Genomic DNA, 13,252 nt, shown 5'->3' on the forward strand with positions numbered 1-13,252 from the left:
ACTGGTGATGAAAGCTGGGCTACGGAATTTTCAGAAGTGGAAGAGATGAAGAAAAAATGACGGATGCGTTAAAGTGCATCATTTCGTAAGAGTTCCAACACTGTTTCCAACAGAGGCAAGCGCGTCTGGACCGATGTATTGCTTCAAATGGAGAATACTTTGAAGGCGATAAAAGTGTAAACATGTAAAACTGAGTGAATGAAATAATATTGCAAAATTCCGGTTTCATTGGGTACCTCCTCGTTTAAGTATGTTTGTGTGTACGTATGTGTATATGAATTGTTGCCGTTAACGTGCATCGCGTAATATTTCCATACTGATCATAAGGCCCTGTGTTCGATTCCTATAGAAGGCATTGTACTCTGTCACTGAACAAAGGACGTTTTTTTCACGATACTCAAATTCAAAATGAGTAACAACAAAAGGCTGGTGCATCATTCTCTACCTCACATCCATCATTCTGTGGGTATTCAGCAGGGCGACAGATAGAGATGGTTATGACCACACATTGTTATATAACTGCGTGAAGCAATTAGAAAAAGCATGGTGTATACTGTTAGGTCTTACTCGTTTGCAAGTGATGACTATAGTTCATATATGCATGCACACACATACATACACACATCCATCTATCCATCCATCCATACATGCATACGTACATCCATGCATACATACATACATACTTGTATACATACATTGGTACGTACGTACATACATACATACATACATGCATACATGCATACATACATACATGATGATGGCTGCCCCCTCGTTATCGAGTATGGCCATTTCACGAAGCTTAACCTAACGGTGCTGCGATCGAATGTGACTTTTTAGCCCAGCCAAAGATCTACAATGTCTTGCAAAGAGTTAGCATCCAAAACCTTTACTGGCAATAGCTGGCTGTTGTTGTAACTGGGCTCCATGTACCTTTGCGTGTCGTTTAAGTCCTCCTGCTGAATCACTCTCCCTTCCACATGCCCGACAGACATGATTAGTATGGTGTGTAGCACCACCACCAGCGGCCTGGTGGTCAATCATCGGTCTTGCTTTATGACTACGAAGATGACTCATGAGCCCAGCTTTACTGAGGCACGATCGTGCACACACTGCACGTCAGTGTCATAGGAAGACCCTTTCCATCTGGAAGTGCAACAACAATGCCCTTCCTGACATCCCTCCTTAATTTCTCATGTGCAAGTCGTGATTTCTCAAAAGTAGTTGTCCCCTCACGCACAATCCTTCTCCACCTGCCACGGTCAATAGTTATGCCTTCCCATGTGTTAGGAGAGATGTCGGCATCTCTCAAGGAAACCCTCAGCAAGTCTTTATATCTCTTCTTTGGTTTATGTGGAGGTCGTTCTCCTTTAGCTAACTCTCCATAAAAGAATTGTTTTGGCATCCTTGAATCTTTCATCCTGACCAGATGACCACTCCACTGAGCCTTTACTTCAACACAAGAGCTTCTACACTTTCACACCCAGAGCTTTCTAATATCTCAAGATCACTGATGCGGTCCTCCCACTTGACGTCACAGATCCGTCTGAGACACATCTGATGGAAACGTTCCAGTTGTTTAAGGTGGTATCGATATGTGACCCAGGTCTCACAGGCATGAACAAGAGAAGAGAGTACACACGCCTTGTACACCTTTATCTTTGTTTTCCTGCATATGTCTCGCCGACCCCAGAGACGCCTTTCTAGCCTTCCGAAAGCATTACTTGCTTTCCTAATTCTGTATGGAATTTCATTGTCCAAATTGCCATATCTATTAACAGTGCTTCCCAGGTAGACACACTGATCGACTACACCAAGTCTTCTACCATACACATAGATATTTGGTTCAATATACTCCTTACCAGGGGCAGATTGGTACATGACAACAGTTTTCTTGAGATTGACTGTCATTCTTAAGGCAGTGCAAGCATCAGAGAATGCATTCAAAATGTGTTGCATATCAATCTCTGTGTGCGCTACTAAATCACAATCATCTGCATACAAAAGATCTCTTATGATAGAGGTGAATACTTTTGTTTTTGCAGCAAAGCGCCTGATATTAAATATGCTGCCAGAGGTTCGATAATGGATGTAAACACCATATCTACAATTTCTGAATGCAATACAGAAAACCATCGCAAAATATATGGAGACATACATACATACATACATACAAACATACATACATACATAGAAATGATGTTTGGAGACTGCAAAAGGAGGACACTCACTTGCAAAGCGATTACTCTCAAACAGGAGTTAAAACCTGTCAATGAGAAACTCCGACATCAGAAGGAAACAACCGAGAGAAAAACAATAAACAAAAAATTTAACCTGGACCAGGAAGTAGTATTCGACAGCGATATGAGAGGAGGAGTAGTGAACATCCCAGAAGCTCCTTCACGAGAAGACATAGGAAGGAAAATCTGGAGTGAAGAGAAGGAGTTTAACCAAGATACTCTGTGGCTGGAAGAAATCCGAACAAGTTATTGCTCTTGCACTACACCCAAGGCATACAGCATTGATGGTGATACTCTTGTAACTGTGATCCAGAAACTCCAGGATGGAAAAACATCTGGAGGAGACATGATTGTTGGATATTAGTACAAGATGCTAACCTTCTGCCGACCATGTCTTATCAATCTGTACCAACAAGCTCTCATTGGGAACAGTAACATACCAAACTGATTAGCTTTGGTAGAGACAAAGTTGATCCTCAAATACAGAACCACCCACATAGCTAAAGACTACCGGCCAATTGCACGATAGAACTTAATGTATATGATATATACAGCATGCTTAAACCTCTTCCTCCAGGACCATTGTGAAACAATAACATCACCAGAGGGGAACAAGCAGCTGGGAAGAAGAGAGTTTGGTGGGGATATACCAAGCAATTGTTAATCAACAAAACTGTGATGTCAGAGGTGTGAGAGCATAGGAGGAACTTAGTTTCAATGTAGCTAGCCTTTGACTCTGTTCCCCACTCATGGATGTTAGAAGCCCTTCAACTTGCTAAAGTTCTGGTGAGCACAATCAAAGCCATAGCTTACTTGGCTTCATTGTGGGCCCGCAAAGGCATATTTCAAGGGGACAGCCTCTTTGTGATGTACTTTATAATTTCTGTAGACTCCTTGTCATTCATGTTAAGGAAGTCTGAAGGATATCTCACTGGTTCACAAAGAAACAAAAACCAAAATCAGAGTGTTTTCTTTGTGGAGGGCTTGAAACTTTATGCAAAGAATATGCGCGAAATAAAAAAGAGCCTTCACCTAGTTAAAACATTCTCAAAGGATGTAGGGTTAGGGTTTCGTTAGGATAAATGTTATTATATGATTGTGAAAGGGGGGAAAACTGTAAACCAGACTAGTAACACTTTCATCAATGATTGACTGCTTACCCTATGTCTGATGAGGAATGTTACAGGCCTTTAGGAGTGGATGACGACATACCCTACAATGGCACGTGTCCCTAAAAATATTACTGCCGAATAAAAAAAATTTGGACCTAAGAACTCTCTGCATTCAATAAAACAGTGGCCCACTGTTCAATAAAACGTGTTTGCAGTGTCAGTACTCATACCAACATTTGGGCTGCTTGGTTGGACGCTTGATGAGATTCGAGGCATTGATGTGAAAACCCGAAAAATACTAACAAACGCACGTAATTTCCACATAAATAGTAAACTGCTTCTACCTCAAACGAAAACAAGGCGGCAGAGGCTTAAAATCGTTCCAAAATGCCTTCGAGTGTCGTATCATATTCCTTCGGCAACATCTTTTAACCACCAAGTGTCGAAGTGTATCTCCTGACCAAGTTTTCATACATGTGGCTGATAACATAAGATATGGAAGGCAACTCCTTGAGTAACGTTCCTTGTCTGATAACCTTAAATACGTGTCCAAAGAAGTTGCACGACTTTACCTCAATGTATCATCAGATGAAAGGATGATCGTATATCAGTTGAACACTATGTATGGATATATTAGTAGAAAGCTCCGAGATAATAGTAACATTGATCACAAAAGTGGTTTATCATGGATCAATTACCGGATTACTACCTCCCACTGTGAAGTTTGCACCAGGAACAGGTAATATCAAACGAATACTTGATGCACAAAAGGTATATAGATGCAGGAAAATCAGTAAAATATGACAACCGATGCAGACTTTGTGGAGTAAACACCGAAGATATCACCCACATCATAAGCAGTTGTCCGAAAATGTCATCACGGTAGCATCTACCGATGAAACATGATGTCGTAGCTAGGGCACTCTATAATGAAATCTGACGGAAGGATAACGCCGAGAACAAAGAGATAAGAACCCACAGTATGGCAGAAGCCGTAGCCACTAATAATTGAAAAGAGTACTGATAGAATGTCCCAGTGAAATCCAATGTATATTGAGAAAGAGTGAGCTGTGTGTGTCTTTTACACACGTATACACATGCACAATACTCTCTCTCTCTCTCTCTCTCTCTCTCTCTCTCTCTCCCTCTCTCTCTCTCTGTCTCTCTCTCCCTCTCTCTCTCTCTCACACACACACACAAATACACACACATCTTTATATATATATACATGCATATACATACATATATATGCATGCATATATACATACATATGCATGCATGCACACACACACACACACACACACACTCACATATATATATTTACATATATACATATTATACGTATATGTATATGCGTGTGTGCGAGTGTGTGTGTATGTATACATGCGTGGAGAGTGTGTGTATACACTCAAATAATTAAATATTCCTCCTTCATATTTAAGACTGAAAACATTTTTAGCAAAACACTTGAGATCTTTACATTGTAGGAATTTCCCAAAGTGATAATCGATACAATATCAATCATTCAATTTTCCACCAACAACAAAAGATAAACTTTCAAAACTCATTAAAATCGAAATCAAGAGTAAAGCATCTAAGTATACAAAGAATTGTCTTGAAGAAGTACAAACAGAACAACAACAACAGCAACAACAACAGCCGTTTTCTGGCAATAATTTTGCAGAAAATTTCAGATCATTAAAATGCGTATTTTGCTTTAAATTGTTGTCATCTTCAAAATTCTAGAGATCAATATAACAACAACAACACTTAGACAAACACAATCAGATTTCAATAACATCTTCACTGTAGCATTCATCTGCCTCAAGATTTTCTAAGAAGGATATACCCTCCAGTAGAACGGATCACAACCTTTTCCGAACTTCACCTACTTTTGACTGTTCAAATCCCTGTTGTTTTTATTAATTATATTCCAGGCTGCAAACTTCAATCTATTCATATGGAGATATTTCTACGATTCCCTGTACATTGTGGATCTCATGCCTCCTATTGCGTATTTTAAAGCATATTCATGAACATCTTAAACATCATAAAGTATTTTTTGATGCAAAATATTTTCTCTTCGAAGTCATGACACGAACCACTACCTATGCACTATTCCCACTAACAGTCGACAGAGCTCATATGGCCGTTATTCCATACAACTCCCGTTCATATTTCATTCATGCTACTCTAACTGTTATCTTTACATAACGTACAGATCTCCCGTTTTTACACAATTCACAGATCACATTCAAAACAACTTGCATATCACATACTACAAAACTCACATTTCATCTATCTATCTATCTATCTATCTATCTATCTATCTATCTATCTATCGATCTATCTATCTATCTATCTATCTATCTATTTATCTATCTATCTATCTATCTATCTATCGATAAATTTACATATATATATATATATATATATATATATATATATATATATATATATATATATATATATCTGTTTGTCTATCTGTCTATCAATCTATATATCTATCTAGCATGTCGAACGCTGCGTGTAATGGCTTCCCGCACGAACTTGCTGCAGGCCCCCGCAAGAAGAACTTGGAATTTCTGCCTACCTACCTACCTACCTACCTACCTACCTACCTACTTACCTACCTATCTACCTACCTACCTACCTACCCTACCCTACCTACCTATCCACCAATCTATCTATTTGGGAACACTTCTCCTTGGATACATATTGACAACAACATCCCGAAAACCAGATTCCGCTGTCTATAATTACAATTAAAATACAGTTCTTCACATTCTAAGTGGAAAACGAATGACAAATGGAATCAGCTTTCAATTTTTTGCATTTGCTTCTGCATTTTTTTCTGAAAACATATTTCTTCACAAAATATTCACATACTTTTTTTTAATTATATTCTTTCCTTCCCTTGCACAAATCACATTCGTACATTTTATTATGATTTCAGTTTCTCTGTCTTTCTCCTCAATCTACCCCTAACTGCCTCTCTCTCTCTCTCTCTCTCTCTCTCTCTCTCTCTCTCTATATATATATATATATATATATATATATATATATAGAGAGAGAGAGAGAGAGAGAGAGAGAGAGTGTTCGGTGGATGGAGTGAGAAAATAATAAAATATTCTTTATGATTTGTTAATGTGATCGCATAGCAATACAGAGATGTACTCCAAGTTACCCGAGGCGAAGTTCATTGATTGCATAACTTTCAATGTATTTTCGTTTTATTTCTTTCTGTATAACTGTTCTTCTGTTTACAATGTTGTCTTCATTCTCAATGAATTGTTATCTCTACTTCAATGTGTCTTGTTGTATGTTATTGAAATTTCTCGTCGTTGACAGGCAAAACAAACAGCAGAAATTTAGCGTATGTATGGAGTAGTATAATTGAATAAGTGTGTGGGGGGGGGGGCTTTGTTGGTGTGTGTATATATATATTTGTGTATAAATGCTCACAATTATAAGAACAATACGTTTGGCAAAGAAATCACGTTATTCACATATATATGTATCAATAGAAGCATATATAACTGTATATACATATATATATGTGTGTGTGTGTGTGTGTGTGTGTGTGTGTGTGTGTGTCTTTATTACGTGTGAATATTTTTTATCGTTCCTATCTTTTATCTTTAACTAGTTTGAGTCATTCGACTGCGACCGTAAAAAGGTTCGTCGAACATACTGACCTCAGAAGATTTCTTTGAAAGGCAGTTACTCTGTCGGATTTCTTTAGCCATGTCCTAATTTGCAGGGACGTAAACAAACCAATATCACTTCCAAGCGGTGGTTGGGGACAAGCACAATTACAAACACAAACAGATACACACACACACACACACACACACAAACACACACACACACACCCACATACATATATATATATATGTATGCTTATATATATGTATGTATGTTTGTACGTATGTATACACACATGCACACACACACATACACACACACATATATATATATGTATGTATGTTTGTATGTATGTATACACACACGCACACACACACACACACACACACACACACACACACACACACACACACACACACACACACACATAAAACATAACGATCCTCTTTCAGTATGCGTTTACCAAATCAGCTCAGATGGTTCGGGCCGACCCAGAACTATATAAGGCGTCATGCAATGGCACTGAACACGGAATCATGAGGTTGGGAAGTAAATATCTACATATATTATATAGATATACATGCACAGGTGTGGCCGTGTGGTACAAAGCTCTCTTCCCAACCACACGGTTCTGGGTTTAGTACAACTACGTGGCACCTTCAGCAGGTGTCTTCTGATATATCCTCGGTCAGCCCAAACCCTTGTGAGTGGATTTGTTAGATGGGAACTAAAAGAAGCCCTTTGTGTATATGTGTGTGTGTGTGTGTATTTATGTATGTGTGTTCGTCTGTGTTTATCATCCCGCCCTCGCTTGAAAACTGATGTTGGTGTGTTTATGCCCCCGTAAGTGACCGATAGAATAAGTACTAGGCTTACAATAGAATAGGTCCAAGGATCGATTTTTTCGACTAAACCCTGCCAGGAAGGCAGCAGTCTAATTACTGAAGCATGTACAAGAATAAAAGAATACATGCCTATGTTTGTACGTATACGCATGCGCGTACATAATAAATATGGACTGTAGGATCTGAAGCCTTGTGGCAAGGATGTTCGATTGGCAATCATAAAACCAATAGACATTTCACTCTGCCCTTCGGCAGATCTCTTTATCTCTGAATATTGGAATGAGCTTTGCTCCCTTCAGTTACTCTATCTTTGAGGCCCCATTGGTTGAACGGTTAGAATGAGAGGCTAAATCGTGGTCTATACCACCCTCGGACTATAACTATCGTTACCAACCCACACTCATTTGCCCGTGGTGGAGATGGGCATATACGTGTGTGTATGTGTATGCATGTGTATGTAGCACATGTGTACTTATTTATCGATCAATGTATGTTTGTGTATATGTGTGCGTGTGTCTAATCTATATGTCTATATTATAATAAACGCGAAATTCAGTCCGTCCGTCCGTTCAGGATCCTTGTATCTCTGTCTATATTTGCTCTACATAGACATATTATACCTTTTTGGAATCAGGATGATCCCGGGATTGAAAATCTGCACTTAATATCCTGTTTTGGGATCAGGTCTGGATGAAGATTTGTTATATGCCGACAGTTGAAAATTTTGTGAACTTACAAGCTTTTCATTTAAATTGAATTTAAAGTAATACCAAAACTTTGAAAGTAATTTTTTAAAATGAAGAATTCATGTTGTGGGGTATCTAATGCACTTTATTTGTCTATATGTGAGTTATGTGCAATATTTGTTATATATTTATTTATATAGGGAACTCAAAAATAAACAATAAAAAATAGGAGGTACAGAGTGAATATATATTAGATTGATGTTCAGTGAAAGTTTTAAATAGAAAAATAGGAATAATGTTTCGTGCATGGCTCTTCGTCAGAAATAGGAAAAATCCAGAGAAGAGGAATATAAAGAAGGAACAGATAGTGCCGAGAAAAGCACTTGAGTCATTGCATGGCCCAAAACTAACTGACCGGAATTTGAAGACAAACAGAGAATGAGGTTGTTGAAGATAGGATTGTGCAAAATTGGGCGTTGTATGTGTGAGTGTGCGTGTGTGTATGGAGTGTATAAATGTGCGCGTGCGTGCATGCATGCGGGTTGCATGTAGCGTGACCCTATTGTAGGGAGCGCTGCGTGTGATGATAGCATATATGTGCGCGTGTCTTTGTATGTATGTGATAATTGTGTAAATTCGCCCTTCATACATGCATAAATGAATGTTTTCTCATGTTTGTATGCATGTTCGTATGTGATAAGCCCTTTCATCATTTTTAACAAAATAATTAAAAACACTCGTCTGAAATCAAGACAAATAATCTTTTAAAATCCTGAATGCAAAATATGTGGTGTTATGATAGTGAAAAACTGTTAGCAAGATAATGGAATAATAGACATATGTGTATGAACATAGCTAAAAGTGCATGTACACCAGCTGGGTTGACATATGTATTTGCGTAATCAGGGCTATATGTGGAAGTGTACAATTTGGATTGTAAAGTATGTATAAAAGCAAGCCTCGTAATGTGAAGCCGGCATCTTATAGTGTTTCATTCCAGGACTGGTTGTTAGCGTTCAGGTCTGTAATTTGGTGTGACGTTATTAATTGGGCGGCGAAGGAATAACTTCATAATTACCATAATTACGTATGCTTCTGTGAATGTTTGTATATAAAGTGTGTGCGTGTGTGCGTGTGTATATATATATGTGCATGCTTGTGTACTTTTATTCTTTATATGTATATAGAAGCATCCATAGATACATACATACACGCATACTTACATACATACATACATGCTTGCATACATACATACATACATACATACATACATGCTTATATACATATATATATATACATTATTATACTTCTTATACATGGTGCATGTCTCTCTCTCTCTCTTTCTCTTTCTCGCTCTCTCTCTCCCTTTATCTGTTCGTCTGTGTGTTTGTCTATGTTTACTTGTATAACATTTCTATTTAAAAATCGATAGATATGATTTGATATGCTTGTACATACACATATGCCAATACAAACACAACGACGCACAGACATGCATATATGCATGTTCACAATCTCTTAAAAAACATACGTACACAAACACAGAGAAATAAACACACAGACTCACACTCTATCGCATTCTGTTTGTCAGCCTGTCTCCTCTCTCGCTCTTACATTTATGAGAGAAAGAAAGAAAGAAAGAAAGAAAGAAAGAAAGAAAGAAAGAAAGAAAGAAAGAAAGAAAGAAAGAAAGAAAGATGAAATGCAGAAAGGCAGACAGACAGATAGACAAGCCAATATGTACACTACAGGTAACTTATGCCTTTGGTTCCAAATCCTTTTCAGATTGTCAATGTTCTTAGATCAAAAGCAGCCATTTAGTATTAATTCCTTGACACAGCTTTGAACTACTAAATACTGTGTCTATTATGCCTCGCTGAATTGTTAGAAATTAGAATTAACAAATATGAAATGATTAAATGAAATGCAATTGAACAATATCATCAATTAAACGCGAGATTAATATAGATTTAAATATGTAATGAAATAAATTAGTTAACCTTGAGAAAGCTCTGAAATTTATAAAATGTAGGAATTATTGTGAGCTTCATAAATTTACCATTTCTTCATTTCTTCAAGTTACAGGAAAGCGACAAGGGTTATGTAAAGCTTGAAGTTTAGGACTGTTAAATGTAAGTTTAAAACTATGACAGACACTGATCTTGGAATAATTTGTAAGCCTTTCACCAAAAAGTTCTTTCCTATGCTTCGATCTTTCCCTATATAATTTTAGTGGATTTAATAAAACCCCAGTATCTTGCCCTTCGTTCTAAAGAGATTTTGATTACTCCACCTTTATTTTGCCAAGACTTACCGGCATTTACCCCATCTGATTCACATTTCATGAAATATGGTCGATGTTTTCCCTACAATTCCTGTATTCCTTGGTTTCAGAGATACATGACGAAGGTCTCTTTAAGTGGTAAATAAGCTCTAAAAGCATTGTCCTTACAAAACAGTTCCACTCTGTCGAATATTAGAGTAGTTGTCCAAAGGAAGAAAAATCCACCGATATTCCAGTCGATCAGCAAATCTTCAGTGAACTCAGACTCCTTCCACAAAGCACTATTAAAACACTTGCATAATAATCTTTTCCAATCCAGGTATTTTTTTGTTTTCCTGTTATATTATGGGAAACACTTCTTGATATTTTTGTTTTCTATAATTATTGGGTTACAACTGTAGGTGTGTGTGTGTGTGTGTGTGTGTGTGTGTGTGTGTGTGTTTCTGCTGCAGAATGATAACTCATATTGTTTGAATTGCGTGGACTCTTCATTCTCCCTGCTAAATATACTCCGTCGTGGTTAGCGCCAAAAAATGCAATTTCAATCGGATTAGAATCCTCCCTCGGAATTAGGATTTTATAAGCGATCTATTCGTTCACAGACACCTCAGTTTCTTCCTGGAGAAGATGATGATGAGGAGGAGGAGGAGGAGGAGGAGGAGGAGGAGGGGGAGGAAGAGGAGAGGGTGACGATGATGATAACGTTGAGGACAAAGCGGTAAAAGTAACTGCGGTGACAATGATGATGATAAGAATGAGAATGAACATTGAGATGGCGGTATCAATGTGTTGATGACAATGATGACAATGCTGATAAAAATGATAATACCGCTGCTGTTGCTGCCGTAGCAGACGGTGGCAATGTCACTGATGATGGTGGTAACAATGACAACCATAATGATGACAGATGATGACAAATGATATTGGTGAAGGTAACACTGTTTCCTTATTTATTCAAAGACTTTCTACCTATACCATGCCGTTATTTTTTTCTCCCTCTTTACCTCCATCTCCTTCTTTGTTTTTTTCTACTATCACCACCACCACTACTGCATCTTTAGCTTCCTTACCCCGCCATTTACCATCCTGTCTTTCTTCCTATTTACCATAACACACTTCCCACAACCTTTCGTCGTCGTCATCATCATCATCATCATCATCATCATCATCATCATCATCATTATTCCCGTTCCTTTTCCTTCATTCATCATTTTCCTACTTCTTGGTTTTTCCTGTTGTCTTACAGAGTGGAATTTAATCACATTAGGTGTTCTCACCCCAAGAAATTCTTGTCCATAACCCCTTCTATCCTCCTCTTCTATCTCAGATTAGTTAAAAAAGCAAATAAATCAAAACAATAAACACCAAAATAAAACCGGTCTTCGATCTGTGCCAGAAACACATTTTCTTTATTGACTTCAAAATATCTGAACAACGTGAAAAGGCAATTCTTCGACATCCTTCTTTAAATCTGGAATGAAATGAAGAATAATTATTAGAACACTTTCCTTTTCTTTTACTATTTTTTTCTCTCCTCAATTCACCATTTCTGTCTTCATTTATTCTTCGGTTTGTTTGGATAGAATTGGATTCAAATTGATGAGAAAGCGAAAAGAACAAGGAATCTGGTGAGATAAAAACGCCCAAAATGGAAAAAATAAAGTGTAAAAGAAAATATATTTAAAAAAAAATAATAATTACGCGAACATTTTAACGAAGAATTGACTGTCTGTAAAGGCTGCTTCTTATTCACGAAATAATCTGTTTATCGTTTAAGAAATTCCTTTTCAAGTCCACTCAGTCCTACCGTATATATTTACATTTATTAATGTACAATATTTGTTAATATAATAATTTCTTTGTTAACACAATATTACTTCATTATATTTCATTTTATTTCTGACATGAATACTAGTGCAATATTCATTAATATCATATGCAGCGCAACACGATATTATATTACTACACAGCAGAAGACAAGAAAATAGAATATATGACAAAGGAAATGAAGATCTGCTGTGAAATTGTAAAAGAGATTTCATTACAATAGAATACATGACAGCTTGATGCACAGCTTTACAATAGAATACAATCCAGCCGAAACCTAATATATCGAATACAAGTGCAGCGAAGAATAGAAGCATGGATTATCTTACTAAAATGCAAGGGAATTATCTTATTGTATTATGTACTATGAACGCTTAACAATAAATAAATAAATGCTTTTCAAGGTGAGGTCTTCCTTTCAGTTTTTCTGAGCACTTTTAATAATGAAATGAAAACGAATACAAGTATTGCACCCGTAACAGGTGGCTACCCTTTTAATGTTAATATACGGAAAATGACGAAACATACTTCACCTCGGCAATGTAGGAGAAGTTGTAGAGTCCTCGTTAAGTGGTTTGCTTCAGTATTGAATCAGTAGCATTTTTTCTGTAAT

General features: G+C 37.3%; 1 long non-coding RNA gene across 1 annotated transcript; it reads left to right on the forward strand.

Moving 5' to 3' along the window:
• Window positions 1–11,529: 11,529 nt before the first annotated feature.
• LOC128250530 (uncharacterized) lies at window positions 11,530–13,042 on the forward strand. The gene is made up of 2 exons (XR_008266549.2): window positions 11,530–11,744; window positions 12,755–13,042. It is a non-coding gene; the product is annotated as an uncharacterized LOC128250530 (long non-coding RNA).
• Window positions 13,043–13,252: the final 210 nt, after the last annotated feature.

Source organism: Octopus bimaculoides, chromosome 22 (genome assembly GCF_046866305.1).
Source record: "Octopus bimaculoides isolate indiv1 chromosome 22, ASM4686630v1, whole genome shotgun sequence".
Classification (NCBI taxonomy): domain Eukaryota; kingdom Metazoa; phylum Mollusca; class Cephalopoda; order Octopoda; family Octopodidae; genus Octopus; species Octopus bimaculoides.